The sequence below is a fragment of the Platichthys flesus genome, chromosome 21, assembly GCF_949316205.1.
Source record: "Platichthys flesus chromosome 21, fPlaFle2.1, whole genome shotgun sequence".
In the NCBI taxonomy this organism is placed as follows: domain Eukaryota; kingdom Metazoa; phylum Chordata; class Actinopteri; order Pleuronectiformes; family Pleuronectidae; genus Platichthys; species Platichthys flesus.
The window spans coordinates 1,650,390-1,673,878 of NC_084965.1; the positions used below are offsets into that span (position 1 = coordinate 1,650,390).

The 23,489-nt window shown below is 48.0% G+C and overlaps 1 protein-coding gene across 3 annotated transcripts in view; it reads left to right on the forward strand.

Moving 5' to 3' along the window:
• The window catches only part of rnf152 (ring finger protein 152), a 34,304-nt gene continuing 10,815 nt past the window's right edge, over positions 1–23,489 (forward strand). The window contains exons 1-2 of one of the 3 annotated variants that reach the window (XM_062379792.1): positions 1–470; positions 20,951–21,035. The gene's annotated coding sequence lies outside the window, so the exon portion shown is untranslated. Of the gene's footprint in view, positions 471–11,896; positions 11,966–20,950; positions 21,036–23,489 lie in introns of those variants that run through there. The other 2 variants (XM_062379793.1, XM_062379794.1) reach the window with 2 other exon arrangements.

A 23,489-nucleotide genomic window follows, 5' to 3' on the forward strand; every position in this document is an offset into this window, starting at 1 on the left:
ACCAGCTGAGACCCGGAGGCTCGAGTGGACGTGTTTTCTTTTCACAGTGCAGTCGGATCCAGAGCAGCCAGAGGTTCCAGAGCAGGCAGAGGATACAAGAGGAGAGCAGGGGTGACTCCTGACCGCCTGGCTCGACACACCGTGCCCCGGCCGCGGGAGCCTGGATCCCGCAGTGCGCGCGTCTCTTCCCTCGCTCCTCCGGTGCACGTCGTGGTTCGGAGGGAGGCTGTGGGAGGCTGAGGCAGCGGCCGGCGGTGGGAGGGCTCCTCCGTGTTTACTGTGGAGCGGAGGCAGAAAGCAGAGCCGCTCCTCCGCCCACTCCTCCGGGGCGCAGCGCGCAGACACGATTTCGCAACCGCCGCCGCCGCCGCTGCCCCGTTTAAATGCGCGGAGGAGCGGCGCGGAGCAGACACCCGCACTCACCCCGCAGACACGCACCCTCAGCCCCGCAGACTGGAACTAACAACAAGGTGAGAACCGCCGTCTCCCCCCCCCCCGCCTTCAGATCATCTATCACATGGAGTCTGGAGGAGCAGCGGGGGAACAGCAGTGTTTGTGCAGGAGGCTTTGTTTGGTCGTGCAGGAGCATCAGTGCTGCTCCGCTTTGTCTGCTCACTTCGGCTCGTGCACTGTGCTCGCTCACTCGTGCACGAAGCTCATGCAGGATTGAGGCTTTTATTTTTGTGCAAAGAAATAATCTAAAATCATTTTTAATAAGGAACTGGACACATTTTATTTTGTTTGCTTATTCCCCATGTTTGAAGCTTTGATCTCTGCTCTTTCATCTTCGTTGTTGTGTATCATCCTTTGTGTTGATCATTGTCACCCATTGTTGCTCTGATTGATTCAGTTGAAACCAGTTAGGTCAACTTTCATCATTATAAACAGAGTTTCTTTGTGGTTTTAATGTGTTTATCTATTTTTAAAAGCATCTTTGCTTTCATCCACCTCTTGAGTGGGAGCTGATGATGAAATGGCCTCGTTTCCTTTTCCCACAGTTTTTAAAATGCAGAATTAGAAATTGATCAGAGCTCCAGCTGTGCCTCGGGCCGTGCACGTTCCCCCCCGCCTGGGTTTTGTGACATGCTTTTTAAAAAATGGGTCAAATGAGGGAGGATTTCTCAGCGACAGACTGGAGGTTGGTGAATGGAACTCTGAATCTGAATTTAAAGTTTGGGTGAATGCCACTTCCCTCATTTCCAAATGCCTTTGTATTTCCCTCTTCTTCCTGTAATCCCCTCGCTGACTTACTGCAGCTGGAATCACTCCAACGCTCAGGATGTGTCAAGTCTGACTTAATTCTCTGTGAACTTTAATGGGCTGCAGGATTACTGTGTTGGAACTGGAGCTGGTGTCAGTGGGATTTCTGGTTCTGCGAGTTTCGCTGCTTCCTCCTCGTCTGTAAAACCATTTTCCTTCAGGTTTCTTTATGTGTCATGCATTGATATTTTAGCCATAACTGCTACAGGAGATGATATTAATGCGCCATCTGATTTTCTTCCTCCTCATGGGATCCTTGAGGTGATCATGACAGATTAGCCCCAATATCAGTTGCAGCCGGTCAATTTACTGCACCGCAGGAAACATTCACCGCCGATCAATATCCTTTGTTTGCCTCGGCCCCCTCAGGGCGGTTGCACATCCCTTGTGATGCACTTCGGGGGGGGGGTTAAAAGTCCGGAGATTTTCCGGGTCCGACTCGATCACAACAACAGGAACATGTGGGGAACATTCAGACGAGGGGCGGAGCCTGGGACCTGTTCAACGGAAATTAGCGAAAATCTGACCTGAAAATAAGCAAATATTTCACAATAAAAGCAGCAGAACTACACGTCAACAGTATTTGTCTCTTTCAGGAGAAGGTCAGGAGTTCGTCTGAAAGCAGCTTATCAGAGGGGATATTTCTTGTTAGTATTGTAATCTGAATCTGGAATGAAAAGATATCCCAGTCTAAACAAAGTGAGTTCACACCGAGACGGTTCTTATCTACCATCACGTCATCATGTTGCTGTTTTCAGTTTCATGCTGAAGCAGAAAAACACATTTTCTTGCTCCAGCCTCAGACATGTGTGGTATTCACATCTTCTCTTGGTTTCACATGGTCGTTAGCTAAATGCCTCCGAGGGGCTGGGCTGTGTTGTTTGGACAGAACATGGAATTTGAGGACGTCACCGTGGGCTCGGGGACCTTGTGATCGTGGCCTGATTAGAGTCGAGGCCCTGAGGCTCAGCTCCTCTCTCTGAGGCAGCGGGTGCAGTTTGTCTGTGCAGGGACACCGCCCCCCCCCACTCCAGATTCAACATGAACTTACTGAGGTCTGTGCAGCAAAATGAGGAAGTGCAGGATCTTTGAAACTGAACCTAGAGACCAAAGGTAGTAAAAATACGACCCCCCAAAAAAAAGGGCCCTCCACCAAATGTACAAGTTAAGATCAGTTAACTCCCCGGCCTGTCACACCAGTTGTATAACGTGTCTGGGGGGGGGGGGGGGGGGGGGGGGGGGAGTGATGCAAAGTGAGTCAAAATAATCCTCCTGAAGATATTATCCTGGGAACGCGTTGAACTTTTGTAGAAAAACTGAGAGACATGAACAGACGAGGGTCTAATGGACGGTTTGAGTTGATTAGATGATGAACGGAAACATAATCAATAGCATGTGTGTGTGTGTGGGGGGGGGGGGATCACATCAAGTGGAAGTCGTTGAACGATTCCATTCTCTCTTTAATCATCATTTGATAGATGTTCTTGTGGTTTTGGGACTTTTGGTGAAAGAGAACAAGAAATCTGAAGACGTCCGCCCCCCCCCCCCCATTTCAATTAAGCAATTAATGAAGCAATTAATTAGAAGGGAAATCCAGCAAATTAATCTATGATGAAAGTAATCGTCGGTTGCAGCTGTGGTTGCATTATGGGTAATTTAAAGTAGGCTCTGGGTCAAAGTCGGCATGTTGTTGTATTTTTGTCCCTTTTGGTTTCTTTGTTTTCCGTCAAACAGGAAATACAGTTTATGTCCTTTTAGGTTCTTATCACACTGATGTTTGTTTGTTTTAAGGTTTTGACTTTAACAAAAGCTTCATTTTGTTCAACTGGAGCAGGTGGAGTCGTGTCATCCATGTTTATTCACCGTCTATAGGTTTGATCCTTTTTTTTGCACAATAATTAAATGAGGATATTGAAAATCACGACTAGCTGCAGCCTCGGAGGTGTCGGAGGTCAGTTCCCGTCCCTGTGTCTCTAATCCAGTAAAGTGTGCAGTGCTGTCAATAGCTGAGCGGGGATCAGTGCTGGTGACTCACGAGCAGACGATGTAGTAACAAGTACAAACAGAACCCCATGCTCCAGGAACCACAGGAAGTCAGAGCGGTGCAGGAGGACTGTTCACACGTCTCAGTCGGACTCTGTCAGGGAGATAATGAAACTCTGGTTTACGCTCTGTGGCTTCAGGAAGGTTTTCAGTGCTGCTCTGTTGAAACAGCCGCTGATTTATAAAGCATTCCTCCAAACAACAGTCACATGAATTCACAAGTTGATTATTTATTGGACGGCGCTGTGGAGACCTGTCATCCTGCCAGGTTCCGGAGTTTGGCAGTAAGGGGGGGGGGGGGGGGGGGGGCGAGGGGGCAGTCAAAACAAATCTGATTGCACGCAGCACTTAAAGTGAAACGTGATGGATTTGAGTCGGGCATTAGTGTGTTTACACAACTCCAGATTGGAATCAGCGTCTTCAACAGAAAACCGTTGCACCTAATTCCTCCAGAGCCACGAGTGTTCAGTTCAAACAGGATCTAACTCACCTGCTCACATACAGTAAACACACGAGCGGGGAGTTCAACCTCTCTCAGGTTTTTAGGGTGATTTCAAAGCTGCTCTGGAATTTCAAGAAAAACATTAGAGTCTTTGTTTTCAGCGAAATGTCCCGAACAGAAGAGCAAAGGTCTGGAGCTGCAGAGAAATCGTTCTAAATGCATCAGTACATTTATTATTTGCTCACATTGTTGGAACAAGATAACAACATATTTGACTTTTGTAAAACTATTTGAATTTGGGGACGTGAACATGAAACTTTGAGTTCTTTCCACTCAAATTGCATTTTGGACCTTTTTTTTTCTTGGTTTTTAAGACGAACAACTGTTTGTTTTCCCACACTTGCCCAGATGCATGCTGGGATATCATCAAACTCCCCTCAAGAAGTTGGAAGAGATGACCGCTCCCCAAAAGTGAAACCAAATTACCTCAATCGCCCCCTAGTGGCCTCCTCCATGTTTGCAGATAGGACATGGACCAAATAGAATAAATTCTACTTAAAGATGTTTTCTTTAGGTAGTTCTTATCACACGGATGTTTGTTCATCGTTCTGATATTTTTGGAAGTGTACTTGTGGCGTCCATCTTGACTCACAGTCCATGACTCCAAAACCAATGAGGTGACATTTCAGATCTCACCCGGCTTCTCACTTTGTGGCAACAGCCCGTCCTCATGGTTTTAAAGATGTCAGAGCCTCTGTGCACAAACACAGTGAGACATAAATAATAGTTTTTTCCCCCCACGCGCGCGGCTCCCTGACCTCCACCCTGCACGAATCCTCTGGGATGAAGTGAAACGCCGTCTGTGAGCCAGACCTCATCACTCATCATCAGTGCCGGACCTCACTGAGGCTCCTGTGGCTGAATGGGAGCAAATCCCCACAGACAGAGTCCAGACTGCGGAGGAGAGAGTGAACCTTGAAGGGTGGAGGATGTTAGAGCAGCAGATTAATGACCATTGTCCTGGAATCACAGGTTATGTCTTCATATGAGCCTCATTATTACCCACGTTTGTCCGAGGTGGCAGGATGTATTCCATTGCATCTCGTTTTGTCTGTTCTCTGTACATGAAAGCTTCTGTTCATTTAAATTCACACTGATGTTCCGGAGGCGATGGGCCCTGTGCTCCGCTAACGAACAGGAGCTGAATCAATTAGGCTTCAAATTAAAAGCACATTAATTTGAAGGAGCGGCGTCTCGGGAGGAGAGCAGCAGATTAAACAGAACCTCCAGAGTTCAGTCCCCGGGGGAATCTGTCGCCTGGTGTCACCTGCAGCTTCCAATATTTGCTCGGTTTTCTCAAACAGCAGCGTGACACCTTGTGCAAGCAGATAGAAGGGATGAAGGGAAACACAGGCTTTGAGTTCAATGAGGAAAGAAGCTTCAGGAGGTTTTCTGAGCCGAGAGCCTGAACCAAGCGTCATGTGTTTGTTCCATTGTTTCCATGGTCCAGTGTGATCCAGACCCAGAACACCTCTTCTGGTCTGAGGAAACGTTCACACCTGATGTTTAATACTCATACGAAGTCTGCACCCGACTCCTGCTCATTAAACCCTCTGGATAGCTCTGGATAAAGCAGAGATGATACGAGGCTCGATCTTTTATTTACCTTCAAGATGCAGTTATTTGTTTACAGGGAAACGGTGAAGTCTGGATTTTGCGGAGCATGCAACTCAAACTTGTGACTGAGCGTTGTGACGCGGTGCAGCTCCTGCCGCCTCCGGTGGAGTCAGTGCTCCGGTTAAATAAATACGACAAGCTGTTCATTAACTAGATCAATGATTTCACGTGAGCCTCAAATTGAATATGTCGAGCGGCTGCTGAGGTCGGCTGATGGAGGATTCTCCGCCCGCAGGCGATAGAGGAACTTCTCCATCAGCAGATTTGTTTCGTTGTTTCTGTAACCTCTGTGGAGACTTTGGATCTGGCCCCGCTCGCCCTCCATACATCATTTTCCACTTTATTCTCTCCCCACTTTCCAAAAACTGCACCTCGGCTGTCTCCTCCATTAATTTCCCCTCCTCCCGAGACGCCGTGCACCTTTCCCTCGGCTTCATTTGCATCTCGGCTCCACTCGGCTGCCCAAGTGCTTTCTGGGAGTCAGGTGGCTAATTGGTTCCCATCTGTTGGGAGAGAGCAGCCGTCAGCGTCAGGAGTTTCACCAGATTGATTTAGTTTAGGGGTCAAAGTCTCATCTTATTGATAGACAACTATTTATTGATGCTTTTTAAAATGATAGTGGCTTTATTAGCAGGTGATAAATCCGTCTGTGAGTCTCTGTAGATCAGTTGTTGTTTAATGATGTGAATAAAAGGAACACTTGGATTCATCAGGGACAGTGTGACCTCTGGAACATCTGGACTGAACTCAGGTTTCACTGCAGAACTGTTGGAACCAGCTGCTGATGTGTGCACAGAATTCAAAGTGATGTAGAGAGAACAACACAGTGAATTTGTGACATTTTCATTTCCTGTTGTGCTGCAGCGGTGTCCTCTGTGTGAATCTAATGAGGCTGATTGGGTGAAGGCATCAGTGCGTCCTCGTCTCAGTCTGATTTCACCACCTCTGCCCGCTGTGCGTGAGACGCTCCGGCTCAGCAGAGGAGGAAGTGGCCAGGTCTCTGACCTCAAAACAGGAAGTGACAGGCAACACTGAAGTGCTTGTTCGCAGCAGACTTGAAAGAGACACGTTGGTACCTGATGTTAAGAAAACAAGTAGTTTCACTCGGACCAGCCTGGAAACTATCAGCTCTCATCCACACAGAGCCTTTACTGCACATGTTCAACTTTCAGTATCAAGAAGAAGAAATAATCATTCTTTTTAGGATAAAACGTGAGTACACGTCTTCTCTGACTGGTTTATTCTGTAAAACTAAAGTTTTCTTATCTGCAAACATAAACACAAAGACACATCATGTGCAGGATTCATCACGTCTGTATCGTCTATATTCTCCTGTTATGATCCATCATGGTGTCAGTGCATGTTCAGCTGCCAGTGGTCGTTGAAACCTCATGATGAGCTCCTCACCGCGGCCTTGACCTCTCCTCCAGCTCCTCCCCTCTCCTCCTGCTCCTCCCCTCTCCAACAGCTCCTCACCTCTCCTCCACCTCCTCACCTCTCCTCCTGCTCCTCCCCTCTCCTCCAGCTCCTCCCCTCCAGCTCCTCACCTCTCCTCCTGCTCCTCACCTCTCCACCAGCTCCTCACCTCTCCTCCAGCTCCTCCCCTCTCCTCCTGCTCCTCCCCTCTCCAACAGCTCCTCACCTCTCCTCCACCTCCTCACCTCTCCTCCTGCTCCTCCCCTCTCCTCCAGCACCTCACCTCTCCTCCAGCACCTCACCTCTCCTCCAGCTCCTCCCCTCTCCTCCAGCTCCTCACCTCTCCTCCTGCTCCTCACCTCTCCTCCAGCACCTCACCTCTCCTCCAGCTCCTCCCCTCTCCTCCAGCTCCTCACCTCTCCTCCTGCTCCTCACCTCTCCTCCAGCACCTCACCTCTCCTCCAGCTCCTCGCCTCTCCTCCAGCTCCTCACCTCTCCTCCAGCTCCTCACCTCTCCTCCAGCTCCTCACCTCTCCTCCAGCTCCTCGCCTCTCCTCCAGCTCCTCCCCTCTCCTCCAGCTCCTCACCTCTCCTCCTGCTCCTCCCCTCTCCTCCAGCACCTCACCTCTCCTCCAGCACCTCACCTCTCCTCCAGCTCCTCACCTCTCCTCCAGCTCCTCACCTCTCCTCCAGCTCCTCACCTCTCCTCCAGCACCTCACCTCTCCTCCAGCTCCTCGCCTCTCCTCCAGCTCCTCACCTCTCCTCCAGCTCCTCCCCTCTCCCCCATCTCATCACCTCTCCTCCGCAGCCTCACCTCTCCTCCATCTCCACCCTTCTCATCCAGCTCCTCACCTCTCCTCCATCTCCACCCTTCTCATCCAGCTCCTCACCTCTCCTCCAGCTCCTCCCCTCTCCTCCAGCTCCACCCTTCTCCTCCAGCTCCTCACCTCTCCTCCAGCTCCTCCCCTCTCCTCCAGCTCCACCCTTCTCATCCAGCTCCTCACCTCTCCTCCAGCTCCTCCCCTCTCCTCCAGCTCCACCCTTCTCCTCCAGCTCCTCACCTCTCCTCACCTCTCCTCCAGCTCCTCACCTCTCTGCATCGCTGAGTTTTTTATTCATAATGTTTGTCACGCAATCCCCCGCTGAGAGATGAATCAATTTCAGGCTCCTTCTGAGAGCTTCCCGACAGTTGATGGGGTGCCAGCGTTGACCTTCTGTAATGAGGTAAGGTCTCCGTGTCTGCCAGTGGGGGGTGGGAAGGAGATACAGCGCTTGGCTAAATTTAATTTGCCATAAAAGAGGCTGAAAAAAAGGAAGAAGGAGAGATGAGACGATTTAAGGTTTAAAGTGGAATGGAGAGGAGATGACAGAAGTAACTCGCGGAGTCGGACCTTCAAGGTGATCCCACAGATTGAGACGCTTCCAGAGAACTGCTCTCACCAGTAGACGACTGGTTTAATGCAGTTATCAGCGTGTTTCCAGTTCCTGGTTATCAAGTGTTCGATTGTCTGCTGCAGCCTGAGCATCCATCTGTTTCCCTGCTCCATCTGAAATGACTTGAATGCATATACATAGAGGCGTATTGATAAACCCGCTGACTTCATCCATCTGTAACGACAGTACTTTATATTTTTTATATTGGTTTGGGATCCATTAAAACCTGTTGCATCTGGCTCTGTTCTCCTTCTCCTGCCTGGAGATTCCTGAAGAGGATCTGAGTTGAATCCATCACTCCCCCCCCCCCCCCCAGCGTTCCCTTGTTTAGTGGGCGTCTCCTCGGATGATGGATGCTGTTGTTTCCGTTTGCTGGACGGATTGTAAACGTGACGGATGGTGAAGGCTAATGCTTCCTGCGTCGACAGAGGGAAATCATTTACCTGGTGTTCACTATCCATTAAGTCCAGGAGAGGAGGACAAGAGGGTCTGCAGAGGGGATTTCACTCTCTGTATGCTGATGATACTGGAGTTTAAATGTCCACACGTGCGTTGAAATCCACACATTTCCATCCGCTGTAGAAATTTCAAATTAAAGAATCAGAAATTAGAGAATATTTGAAATTTTTGTTTGAAATAGGACGATTATCAAAACGATTGTATTCTAATTATCCGTTGGACTCATTGTCTCAGAGCTGAACTCTCATTCTCAGTTACAGTGAAGCGTTTCAGTTCATCAAGCTGTAAGTGGAGAACTTCCACCAGATGTGGTTTCCCTGTTACGACATGAGGAACATCCATGAGCCTGCTCTTTGAGTGTCATCGGGCAAAGGGCTCAGCGTGATGATGTCAGAGCAGAATCACGTAAAGACTCTCGGCTGCAGGCGCCTTCGGATCTGTGTGGCCCGCGGACACACGCCAGCTGTGTGTGTGGCACATTGTCGCTGATTGCACGATTGTGTTAGCGCGGCGGGTTGTGTCACGGCTGCTTCGGAACACACAGCTGCAAGAGGAAGCAGCGCCGCAGACGAGTGTTTCACTTCAACACTGAACATCTGTGTTCAGGTCAAGTTTCTTTGACGGAGGCCGAGTGTGGTCTGGTATATGCAGAAAAACCATAACCCCCCCCCCCCCCCCCCCCCGCCAGTCTGACAGACACCTGAATGATTCCAGCATCAGAAAATTTGATTTCGTTATCAAAAACTTAGTAAGAAATTTGTCATTTATTAATATTAATTTATTTAATAGTATTTACTCTTCTTTTATTAATTGGTTTGTGTCTTTTGTCAGATTTTAAACTTTACTCACTACTCTACATTGTCCTTGTTTCCTTTGCACAGGATGTTAAAGGCTTTCTATTATAATCTAGGTCACATGAAATAGTTTCAACTCAGCTTTGTGACATTAAGAGACGACACAGTTGTGTTATTCTTGTGTTATAATGTCCAAACGTCATTTCCCAAGCATTGAGAATTGATCTGTGTTTTCTCATGTGATCTAAAGACTCTGTTCTGGTAGAAATTCAGCCTGATGTATGATTCACGATGCACAAACAAACTCAGTGTTTGTCTCTTAATGAAAACTTGCTCTTGTTTGCTCAACAGTTTGTGTAATAATGCATGAAGTTATAATCGACGCAGTGAAAACAGCAAACAGCTGCTGCTCTGTGAGGACGCTGGGTTCACAGAGGACGTGTCTCAGATCCATTCTGCCTCAGAGCACAAAGGACTGATATCAGATCTGCTGCTGAACTGGGATCTGGAATATTTTTGTTCTAAACCTGATTTTCCTTTTAAACATAATAATCTTATATAAACTGGGTTTCCTGGCTGCTTGCAGCAACACATGATTTTCAAAGCTATTTTTGAAGGTGGCTCAGGTGCAGTGGAATTAGCCCAGGCAGGTGAATATCTTATTATAACGCAAATGTATAACGTGCACTGTTGACCTTTGTGTCATTTGGACGTGTGACATGTTCATTGCCGGTAGAGCACATACCTCTAACACGCTCCTTCATTTCAAACAAGCCTTTAAGGCTGCAGCTGCAGATTTCTCGCCCTGTTTGTCAAAGTCATCACCTCTTATGAAACCACATTTAAATCTGATAGATTCAGATTCTTATTTGGATCTACAGCTTATAACACACCCGTAAAAATATGAGTTCAGTCAAAACGTGCATGGATCCGTCCCTTTGCATGGATGTGCATCAGAGAGTCATGGGAAACTGAAGGCCAATCAGACGGCCCATTCCAAAGAATAATTAACTGCAATATTCATAAAACATCCAGACAACAGGAATCAGACAGAGCAGACATGTGCGCTTGTGACGCCACAGACCTGGAGTCAGTGTCCGTCTCATAAACCTTGTTTACGTCCATGAAGCCTCACGTGTACTTTGATGTTTACGAGCGAGCAGAGACCAGAGGAGCCGTTAACTTGATGGTGATAATTGTAGTTATTAAAATCTGACAGGGTTCGTCAAATGGTCCAGATTTGATTTATGAGCTGAAGTGTTTATGGTCGATTTACGATGAATGGGGGGGGGGAGGGATTAACACGTCGATGGTCGGGCACTCGTGTGTCGCCTCTGATCGGATGTCAATTGGACGGGCGCCTGATGTGGAGTCTTTCAGATGTTTGAGCCCCCCCCACCCCCGCACCACAGTGATGTAGCACCTCTGCACCTGACCCCCTGACCTTTTAACAAAGGACTCTGAACTCACTCTCTCCTCAGGTCAGGACTCACGTCCGCCGGCTGCAGACTCACAACATCACGACAAACCATCCGTTCTTTTAACAGCCTTTTCTTTTTACGATAACGCTGTGAGCTCGGCGCCGGCTGCCCGCTCGGTGCAGTTACCATCAACTAGACACCTGACCCACTTTCCTCTTAGTCCAACATCTGGGCCCGTCTGCCCCGTCGGCTCGATCAGGCCTCCACTGTCTGTTACGTGACACAAACACTCAGGAGAGCATCTTGAGAGAAGCTGACCCAACAAGATGTCCCAGAGGAAATGAAACATACATTAACTAGTTCAGTGTTTGTTCTTAACGTGTGTGTTTGTGATGTTGTGTTATCTTGTCCTGTGTCGATGCTGCTGAGCTACTTCAGAATTATTATTATTAAGAGTTTGTTTGTGTGCTGGATGTTTTGTGCAGATATGGAAGTGAAGTTATGAAACTTTGTGCTCATGCTAACTGGTTTGTGGTCAAAATGACACTGAATTAGCTTTATTCATGTTTATATATTACGTAGAAAGGATTTTCTGAACTGGCTTTTGTCGGCTACAACCTTCAAACCCAAGATCACAATTTCTCAAAAATAAAAGCTCTGTAATTCAGTTTGATATGAAGCATTTCAGAAACAGAAGAAACATTGCGCTTTTACTTTGTAGGCAAGTTGTCAAAGAGGAAGGGATGCTATGACGGAGACCTGCAGCTGGAGACTCTATTTCAATTTGGTGAAATAAAGAAGAGTTACTGATGTGGTGGACATTTGGTTTATGGGAGGAAGAAGGAGAACACAGGTTCAAGTCCGTCCACAGACTTCCTGATAAGGTTTATTGATATTGAACAAAGTCCATCCTGAACGTCCCTATTAACACACACGTGTGAAGTGGATCCACGGACAAACAGCTGGAGTTAATACAAACAGCTGGATCGGTTTGCTGTGTCCTGTTTGTGCCGACCAGGTGAGCAGGTACCTCCGTCCACATGTAGTTTCCACAGGCGTCTCATTTTACTTTCAGATTTGACTCCCAGACTGAATTTAAAAGCTCATTCACCTCATAGAACCCGTGCGGTTGTGTTTCAGTGCGTCTGTGTTTTATTTTGTCCTGTCTCGGGTACAGGCGGCCGGGAGGAGAGTTGTTAATTTGCTTGTTATCCCTGGAGGGGAAGGTCTGTGTTGAAATCTATTCTCTCTCACGGTGACCTCCTGTGTGAACCTGGAGGAGCCTGTTGGAGGACGCTCTGTGGAGACGGCCGCCTGCTGGGTTGTGTCTGGAGGGAGGAGGAGACACAACACGCTCGGGCTGGGGCTGAGATTGTCTTGTTTTGTTCTTTGTTCCTCCTCCTGTGTTTTTGTGCGGGTACACAAGGACACAGCTCCTGGATGGAGCTCTGGCAAAGAGCTGCACTGATGAGGAGGAGGATGAAACAGAAGACGGCACGAGGCCGGAGGGAAGACGAGCAGCAGGGGGGGTGCGTTTGATTTCTTAACCACGCTAGAAAATGATGAATTTGCATCGGAGCGCTTTGTGAGTTCCACCTCTCGCTCCCCGGCCTGATGAGCTGCAGTCTGTGTTTTAAGTTGGTAAAGTGTGGACGGCCTCCAGATGGAGTGAATACAGCTGCTGAGACTCTCATGCACAGTGGGACGTCTTCTTCATCTGCATGGGATCAAAGCCAACGGACAAAAACTGGACTGTAAATGCTAATAAGCTGTTTTCAGCCAAAGCACCGAACTCCAGAGAATCTCCTGACAAGCTGTGGAGGAGCTGTGTGAGCAAATGTCAGCTGCTGGGGACGTTCTCCCAGAGGTGTCGTCTGGAAACATGATCCATCTTAACATCTTTTAATCTCATTTAATCCTAGAAAAACTAGAACAAATAATATCTCATGTTACGTTTTGTATATTTAGATTTATTCTCGCCGCCGCCCGTGTGATTGACAGACGAACACGACAGGTGCTTGTTTGTCAGCAGATGGAAAACATGGTACTCTCCCTCTCTGACCCTTAACCTTCTTCCACCGCTTCACACATCGAATCAGCTCCATGATAAAGTCTCATATTCTGTCTTTAGATTCACCAGCGCTCACTGGAAGCCAGATTTATGTTGTCGGCAGCCGCAGCACAGATCAATGTTGGTCGTGGGCGGCGAGCGCGGAGGAATAAATCACTTTCATTTCTTTTATTTTCATCCAGTCAGAGCCGAGTCCTGAGACGGGGATTTTAAAAATGAGCTGTCACATGTGTGATTTTGTTTGATACAGTCAGTTCGCAGGGAAATGCAGGTTTTTCTTATGATGCAGTTCATATTCTGGAAAATGGTTTTCTATAATATACAGAGTGAGACTGTCACATATGCTCCTCAGAAGATAACTAACAAAAAAAATAATCTGTTCTCATATCGCTGTGGCCACCAGGGAGTCGGCAGCAGCTTCGTATTTACTTCATCCAGCACAAATCTACCAGCGGTCGTCTAATGTGTCTTCACCGCCGCCGGGAAATGCTCCACTGACTCCCCCTGCCACTCGCCAGCGGGGGGGGGGGGGGGGGGGGGGGGGGGGTTGATGGTCACATGTGTCTTCATCTCTAAAAGGACATTTTAGATACAGTTTGAATCTGTCAGAGGTTTCATGGTTTTCATGCCTCAGCGTCCAGGACGACCGGTGGCCTGAGGTCTCAGGTTTTCAGGTTTTACATCTGTCTGTGTTCCTGTGAGTGAACAACAAACATCTCGAGAACATCTTTAGGGAATTCTTTCAAATGTGGCATGAGTCTTGACTTCAAGGGTGAACTGATGAGTATTTTGTGGCTGAAAGGGCGAAAGGTCAAGGTCACTGTGACCTTAGAGGTTGGACATGGACGGAGCAGATCATTAAACTGAGCTTCATCTGTGTCGTCTGGAACGTGTTGTTTGATTTGAGATGAGACGGGACTGAAGCACTTTGCTGTATTTAAACAGATGAAGATGCTCCTTCACGGCTGCTTTGATTCTGAATCATCGGTGGAGACGTGTCAAACATCTCAGTCGCTTCTCCTCTTTCTGCTCCTCACCCATGTTCTCCTTTCTCTTGATGGGACGGATTGTCTTCCTCTTTTTCGGCCTGTTTCCTGACACTGGGACTTAATTGGATTGTAAATTGATCCTGTTTTCGAGCCCGGACCCTGGAAGCCTGAGTTCTGGTGGCAGACTAACAGTTTAATCTGAATACTAAATGTTATTAAAAGCCCCCCCCACACTCGCCGGGAGGACAGTGTGCACCTGGTAATGAGAAAAAAGCCCCAAAGGCCTATTGCATTCATTATACAGCAGCATGGTGAAATCCAGTAAGTAATTGCTTTGGTGCCTGCACGGTGCTGTAATTGAATTTGTACCTGAAGATAAACAATATGAACAAGGTGCTCGTCTTTCTGTGAAAACAGGTGAGCAGCAGGAGGTTTGTGGAGTGGATTGATAAAAGCTTCAGGGTTTTATATTCATATATTCATATCTGAACACATTTGGTTTCCTGAATGTGACTTCCGAATGTTTCAGCACCGGAGGAAATGTAGAATTATCGATTTTTGTTCAAAATATTTGATTTAAATCCAGTAAACTTCTGCTTCATGGAACATTGACTTCTGTTTGAACTTCAATTGAAACCCACATTTTTCCATCTTGCATTTCATTGTGTCTGCGTTTGCTCTGGTGGCAGAAACGTGAATCCAGTGCAGCTGAAACCTCCTCCGTTATTGTGCCTCACCATTCCGAATCCAGCTCCTCGCCTCCTCTGCTCCCACTGCCGAGGAGCCGCTCCTCACAATGTAGATGACAGGATAAAAGGAGAAAGAGACAGAGTGGCGGAGAACAAATGAGGGAAGGGAGCGAAAATAATGGAGGGAGTGATAGAGTGAGAAAGGAAAAGGCCAGGGAGGGAGGATAAGCCACGTCTCCCTTGTCTTGACATTTCTCTCTGTCTCTCCTGGGGATGAAGACCAAGATATAAATGTCCCAAACTGGTGATGGAGGAGGAGGAGGAGGAGGAGGAGGAGGAGGAGGTTTGTTTGATGTGCATTAGTTATAACGTGCAGCAGAGGCGGCTCTTTAATTTGGTTTCACGTGGATGTAATTAAAGGTTCGAACCTCAGCAGTTTTCTCCGGGCTAATTTGTTTAGGAAGCTGATTCCAGCCGGCGGCCGGTGACGCCGGGGCACGGGGACTCAGCCGGTGACTCGGCTGCTGGTGGTCATGGCCACAGAAGACCCCTCAGGTGTCCATATTGATATCAGAGTGGAGCTACCTGCTCGCTCGCTGGGCCGGATTCACATTTAGCACCAGGTTGTGTTAATCCAGGCTGTGGAGGAGACGCTCACCTGCAGCTGCAGAGCTCTACACCAACAACCACTTAAACACCAGGTGTAAAATGTCTCTTTATCTAAATAAAACAGGGCATAAAACATGTCATCTGTATTGGGAAAAGGAGAATTTTCCTTTATTACTGTATAAACACTGAGGCCTGAGATCACGATATCATCCCCATTTTCCATCCACACACAGGTTTGTGTGTTAATAGTTGATGAATTTGATGCTAATGCTAAGAAATAAAATTTGGCTTGAAAACTTATTAACTATTTTAAAGCTGCAGCAGAGTCTTCACTGTAAATCACAAGCTGCTGCTGCATCAGTGTCTCACTCGTCCACACGGAGTCCGGCAGCATGGACGCCCTGCAGATGAAAACCTGGCGTGTGTTAGCATCACATCCTCGCTCACAGGAAGAGGACGAGTTGGAATCAGAGATGTGCGAGTGTCCACAGGAACCTGGACTGTGTGTGTGTGTTGCCTCTGGGCTCCTTTGGTTTAAAGACAGGATGTCAAACATGGACGACTCGTGTTCCTGCAGGATTCTCTGGGAGTTGATCTCAGAAGTTTCCTCTCGCTGGAACATGTCGATGCCAGTTGTGGAAACTCAGCTCCCGAGATGATAACACCTTTTTACATTTTGAATTCCACTTTATTTAAAGGTTCTGGATTATAATTATGATTACTTCTCAGCAGGGCAATTTCTAAGAGAAGTAGTATATTTCCAACCCATCACTTCTTGATAATTCACCCACTTTGCAGCATTAAGCCTGACGGCTCTGCAGCAGCTCTCTGATTGGTTTTCCCTGAGAGATGTTTGATAAAAGACGAAAGCTTTATCTGAATCCAGTGTCCTGACCCCCGGTGGGACGGGGACTTATCCTGCAGCTCCGCTTTCCTCCCTGGCCACCGATGATAATCTGCCCACTGCTCGGGGGGGCTGAGGGGAAGCACCACCTGCCGAGGGACATCAGGTGCATGTGCAGTCGGGGGGTCTCATTTTGTGAGGTGACGTTATTACAGAATCTGTTGAGTGCTATCGACAGGTTCTCTTTCTCTTCTTGATCTCTGAAGAGGAATGGAGAACATCAGGCTGAATGTGCACTTCCTGTCCGAGGTCCCTGAAGAGGGGTTTCGTGAGATCGGATGTTCGGACAGTCTCTGAATCTCCCGTGGGTCAGGATCTGGCTTCTCATGTATAATGACGGCCATTAGATCCGACTAAATCCCAAATCCCAAAAGAAGGAAGCTCCGTGCTTGTTCTCTAATTGGGACAGATTTGTAGATTTGTCCTGTTGGTTTAGAATCTGGTTCCTGTTTGGACATGTCCACCCACAGGAAGTGGTGATGGTGAGTCAGAGCTCCGTCCAGCGAACGCTCCGTCACAAGAGCCGGAGCTGATTTCTTGGTGTTTCCTGGTTTCAAGTTGGGTTGAGCTGAAAAAATATAATTACAACTTCAAATTGAAATTTTTAGAATCTAAAACTTGTCCCTTTCGGTGGAAAATCTACAAACTATAACCGATGCTCTGATATCATTTAGGTTTTATCTTTTTTTTTTTTTCTGATAATCCCACATTAATAAAATCCCAGTTTCCCCCCCCGCTGCGATCAGATGTGGCCGCACGATAAAGTCACTTTGCAGTTCGCAGCTTTGAGTTCAGAGGTGGGGGGGGTAAAGGCTTCTCGAGGCGACTGATAAGACGCAGATGAAGGTTGTGCCTGAGAGGACGTTCAGGCGTGTGTCCATGTTCCTCATGTGAAAGCTGCCGTGGTTATCAGCTCTGCAGATATACGAGTCCCGACTCTGTGAAGGCTTGATTTGCATATTGTTGTTTCTCTCCTCAGAAGCTCCTTCATCCTCTGGTCTCCTCTTTAAGTCTTGATGTATGTCTCCCTCTCCAGCCGAGCTGCCTCGAGTCCTCGGGCTCCACGCTCTCCTGTTGTCAGCCTTGTCTGTTTGTCCTGGTGATTGAAACGTGCCCGGGGTCCGACTCCACTGCCTGACTGAGGACACGATGCCAAGCGGCTGATTTATGACCTCTGTGGATCCCCCCCCCCCCCCCCCCCCCCCCGGTGTCAGGCCCACCACAGGAGAGTCTCTGCCTCCTTAACGTCGGCCTGTAAACCTGGATGTTTGTGTTTCTACCCCCCCGTCGCTGGAGGCTGAGTGTGGTTCTCACTTGCTGACTTTGCATTGTGCTCCTCATTGACTTGTGTGTCTTTGTGCGTTTGCTCTCATCTCTCACAAACCGTCTCATCGCATGTCACCGGGAATCGATTAACTCCACGAGCCTCGTCAGAGCTCGTTATCCCGTCAATTATCTCAGTCATTAGCATTTAGGTTAGCGTGCTAAACGTTCCTCCAGGTGGTACTGCCGCTCGTCCCTCCCTCCGCACGCGTCTGTGTCGCTTCAAATTCATATCTAAAGATATTCTGATAGCAAATCCATATCAACATATAGACACATGTGGAGTGTGACCAGCTGCTGACGTGTGTGTCACACTTCAAACTGTCAAAACCACGAACATGTGAGGAGCCAAAGACAGACCACAGGTGAAATATAAATGCAGAATTAAATAAATACTCAAATAAATGGATATAAAATAAATAGATTTTATTTCTGTATTTGTGAAATCAATCATTTATTATTGAGTTATTAATTTGGTCAGTTGCGGTTGCTGTTCATCCTGTTTCCACCACATGCTCAGTGTCCCAAGTGGATCTGTTCTGTGAATTCACCCGACACAGTGCGTTTAATGAGGAAGTGCTGGGACATCTATTTGCATATGCACCATCAACATGACCCAGTGCAGGGACGAGGACAGTGCGTCTCGTTGTGTGTCGCTGATGACACCTCAGTGTGTTGAGCTCTCGGCTCAGAGGGATTTCTGTGAAGCTCGTGAAGCGGCTTCGTCTCTGAAAGGAATCATTGTGAGGCCTCGACCAATTTCATTAGAGCTCCTCTGAAAGCAGAGCTGTCGGGGATCTGAGCACAGGTAGCCTTTCACATGATCGGCCTCAGGAGACGCTGCTGAAGGTCACGCGTGCGTGTGTGTGTGTGTCTGTGTGTGTCCGCTCAGTATGTGCAGTGTTTGTGTTGTATGTTTGACATTTGTATGTTTTTTTTTCTGCTGCAGGGAAGAGAGAGAAGGAGAGGGAGTTAATCACATGTTCAGGGTGTGTGTGTCTGTGTGTGTGTCTGTGTGTGAGTCTGTGTGTGTGTGTGTGTGCAGATGGAAGGGCATCACTCAGCTCCTGGAGATAAGGAGACAGTAGGAACAGCCTCCACGTCGGGTCCGGTCTCTGTAAATTGAATATTATTGGATGTTGGACAGTTAATCCTTCGTGTTGGTATCAGAATATAATCTGAACAGATTATGAAAACAATGCAGCCTGTCTGTGTCCCCCCCCCCCCGAGGGTCGTGTCAGGATGAAAGCCTCAGATGACCTCCGCCTGCTCGAGGATCAGCACTGACATCCACGGGATAATGAACAACAACTGACACAGGACAACAACCCCCCCCCCCCCCCCCCCCCCCCCTACACACACACCAACGGGTCCATTATCTTAAGTGAGTGTCGATAGGAGTCGGAGAGCCTTTCATCTTCTCCGTCTACACATGAGTCACTTCAGAGCTGCTCTCTGATGAGGAACTGGCCTCTGTAATGGGCTGTGATGGTTCCCAGTTTGCAGTGTGAGATGTGCAGGCCTGTGGTGTGAGGGCCTCGGCTGTCAGACGCTCCATCGTCCCTCTAGAGACGCTCTGCCAGCCGGGGATGAAGCACGGAGGAGCATCAAAGCCTGTTGGCTTCACTTGGCATCGTTCAGCATCTGGGAACGTTTCCTGTGGGAAGACTGGGAGAGGAACTATTAGCTGTTTTTATTTTCTCTGATTCAAAGTCACTGAGGACTGGGATCTGATTTTAACACCGCCCCCTGGTGTTTGTACTCTCTCTGGAGAGGGAAGAGGCTTCCGGGCTGTGCTGGTTGTGTTTTGGGATGTGTTAGTTTTAACACTGGTGATAGCATGAGGGTGAGTGTGGATGTTTCCCCGGGTTGAAGACACGTGTGGCCTCATGTAGACATATTTGCATTTTCTCTTGATTAAGGTCAAGATCAGCGTCGGCTCATCAGGTCACAATCTGTCCTCAGAGCGTCTCTCCTGACGAGGACAACGGTCTAAATCAGAAACAAAGAAATCCCTGTTTAATATTCAAATGAACCAGGACGCTGGTGGCACACAGGCTGAAGTCACCGCTGCAGAGATGTAAATGAGCACCGGGCTGACGGCCGGCGTCCACAGCTCCAGCGTGTGGTCCGTCCTGATGGATCCGTCAGGACGACCCGACCCGTGACTCGGGAGCTACCTGCCAATCAGGGCATCGACCCGTTTGGGTTTTCACCGGCCGGAGGTGTCGGCTCTGACATCAGTCAGGGTGAAATATTCCTCTCCTTGGCCGATTGTCAGATGTGTCCTCAGCCTCGGAGCCGTCTGAGAGTGAGGAGAGAGAGGGAGGAGGAGGATGATGAGGAGGAAGAGGAAGAGGAGGAGGAGGAAGAGGAGGATGATGAGGAGGAGGAGGAGGAGGAGGAGGAGGAGGAGGAGGAGGAGGAGGAGGAGCAGGAGCATCAGGGCTGTTTTCTCAAACTCAGAGGTGTAGCAGCAGGTCGGCCAGCAGCTGGAAACCTCACCTCCTCGTCTCTGCAGGTTAAAGCAAACACAGAACTTTGCTCTGTGGTTCACAGCCGAGTCCTTCAGGATAATGTCTCTTAACTGCGTCTTCATGATGTGTCTCCCGGGTCCTTTAGTGTCTTTTACTGCACAGCGTCCATCGGGTCCTCCTTCCAGCTGCAGCTGCTGCTGAATGATTTCTGCCGACTTCCTCTGATGTTTGCTTGTTTCTCTTTGATTCCCAGATTTCAATTTGTACTTTAAATAGAGGGATTCAAAATAAACTCCTGATTGGTTATTACTTAGAGGACGCAGGATTAGGATGAAGATCTCGTGCTTGAAAATTTGAATTATTAGGAAAAAGGTAAAAAGGGAAACTGGGAGTTTGTGTACCCCCCCCCCCCCCCCAAGTCTGTGAAGGCTTGATTTGCATATTGTTGTTTCTCTCCTCAGAAGCTCCTTCATCCTCTGGTCTCCTCTTTAAGTCTTGATGTATGTCTCCCTGTCCAGCCGAGCTGCCTCGAGTCCTCGGGCTCCACGCTCTCCTGTTGTCAGCCTTGTCTTGGGAGTGTGTGTACCCCCCCCCCCCCCCCCCCAAAATGTGGCTTTGGTTGTTGTTCGCAGCTAAAAAGCAAAGACTGATTCCTCATTGATATTTAGGGGTTAGAAAAATCAATGATGATGGATTGTGACTTTACATCTTTAAAAATTCACGATCAATACACAGATGGAGTCCATCAGTGTTTCCTGGTTATGTGCTGATCAATACTTGACCACGTGTTGTTTTATCTTGTTTATTCGAACCAGGTTAATCTTTGTTCTTTGTTCTGACACATTTGTGTTTATATTTTGGTCACTTGGGGAAACACATAATTTAATTTAAGTGAATTGAATTTGGAAGACATGACACTAATGGATGTTCCTCTTCATTAGGGAACAGACGAGCAGCTTCTCTTCACCGCATCCCGGACCCGTCTATCACCTGGTCGCACGGAGAGAAGACCTCCATCACACTGTGGTAAGAGAAGAAGAACCGGTCGCTGTGCCGTCAAAACACCCATAAAGTTTTTACCGTCCTCACTTGCCGACAGATCTCCTCATAACTTTGTCTGTCGGTAATTAAAATGGACTTTGCTGGTTTCATTTCTCCGGAGGTCCAATCCAAGCGAGGCAGGTGTGAAGCGTCCTGATCACTTTACAGACGTGGGACTGGGTCGGGCTCACAGATTTGCTCAGTTGCTGATGCCCGACCCGATATGTTACGCAGGTAGATCTCCCTGAAGAAATTCTGAAAGTCAAAAAGTGGAGCAACATCTAATCCAATTATTAAACTCTGAAGAAATCCCCGGGCTGAGATAGAGCAGCAGACAGTGGCCACATGAATCATCTGGCGGATCTCATATGGAATCTAAGCAGTGTAATTATTTGCTCTGTGCTGATTCCTGTGTCCCCTTCACTGTCTGTTTGCACAGCATGGATTACTGAGCACCCACTACATTCTCAAGGACCTTGTTTGAATTGTGATTATTGTCTGGAAGTGAAACCGTCCTTCCATCGCCTGGTAACAGCACACAACACCCCCCCCCCCCTCGTCACGGAGCCGGAGCTTCCTCCTCCACGTTAGTCAGAATTACATCTCCCCTCGTTTAATTGGCATTTGAAGTCCTGATTGCATTAAGTGGGAAGTAGCTGTTATGGATTTAGGTTTCAACACGATCAGAGCTAATGGGCAGAGCGTCGTTCCTGAAGGGAAATAATCCAGCGTTTAATACAGCAGGGAAAGTTAATGTATGAAGGTTAAACTTTATTTAATAATATCAAAGCCGTCGTGAGCCTCTTATTAAAGAGTCCGGGATATTCTACAGTGTGTGATGTCACAGTCGGGGGTGCAGTGATGTGTTTTCATTAATATAGAGACGACTTTTAAAGAAAAGTTCAGACACGGTTCACGTTGATTAAAGAGGCTCACTGAAACCCCCAGTGGCCATAGCAAGAAATGCATGCTGGGATACCAGGATTAATTAACTCTGAAATGCTGATTATTCTTAAATAATCTTTTGACTTAGTTTAAAGTTTTTACTCTTCAGGTTCGGTTTTGTTCATGTGCCCAAACTGTGGGCATGTCCCGGCCCAGAGGCGCTTCAGCAAAAACCCACCGACCAAACAGCTGCTCTGGAAAAACAGGTTTAAAGAGTCTTTCACGGCTTCAGGCCTCAGGAGGACGAGTCTGAGTGGAGCTGCTGCTCTTTGACATGTTGTCTCGTGTTGGCACATTTGTGTGTTTGTTATTTGTTATGATTCAGTCGTCGGATTCTCTCTCTTCTTCTGGGTGAGTTTGTGATGTCTGCTTCTTGTCTCCTGACGTTTATTTAACATATTTTGAATAGTTTGTTCAGCAGCTTCCCTCAAATCCCAACATTTAACTGACATGTATATAATTAGAACTTTATTAAAGTGCTCGTTAGTTCAAATGAACGAGAAATAATGTGGAAAAGAAGATTTAGTTTCCAGAGGACAGATGTTTTGTGGTTAAACACACGTGTAGATGTGAATAGTTGCTCGTGAATTTAAAGTTGAAGATATAATAAGTTGACATTATATCATTCCCTCAGGAGGCTTATCCATGGTGTCCTCAGGCTGGCTGCCGATTCTCTCCACCTGACAACTTGTTTTCCTCCTGAAACACAGATCTGAGCGTCTGTGTGTGTGTCTGTGTGTGTGAGTGTGTGTGTATGCCTCATCGTTTGGGTTCACTCATGATGATCGTGTCACAGCACCGGGGACGTTGAGGGGTCGGCGGTGACAAGGTGACACAGAACAGTTTGAGGGCGGGCCTCAGAACCTGTGGTCCACGGGCCTCAGAGCGAGGTTCTGACAGAGCAGCAGCGAGTTGACGACCCCCCCGGCTGTGCCTCCGACTGACGGATGGACTCTTGAAAGCGTCGAGTTGCGAGCGGGGGGGGGGGCAGGTTGAACTGCTGCGTGCCATGAGTGTGTAATCGTGCAGCTTCGAAGTTTGTATTTTTATTTCCTTTTCCCTGAATGTTGAACCTGCTGAGCTTCTTAGAAACTCAAGCTGAGTCTTTTAATGGCTGTGCAACGCAAATGCTAACTGACAACGTGCATGCACACACACACACACACAGAGACACACACACACACACACACACACACACAGACACACACACACTCCTGCTGTGCTGCTTGCTGATGTGTGAATGATCTCACACTCAGCTGCAGGAGCAGAAGCTGAGGTGCGTTGGCCCCCCCCGCTGTGTGTTCTCCTGCTGGACAGACGCACAACGTTCACCTCTCTGGGAACACTTATTTACCACACAAAGCAAAGAGCAGGTGAACAGGTAGATTCTGCAGATCACACAAACTGTGCTCTTCCTTTCTGGAGCCGTCTCCTCTGGAGGAGCGACGCCCCGAGGCCGGTCCTCAGCAGTTTAATTCATCACCCTCTCTGTGG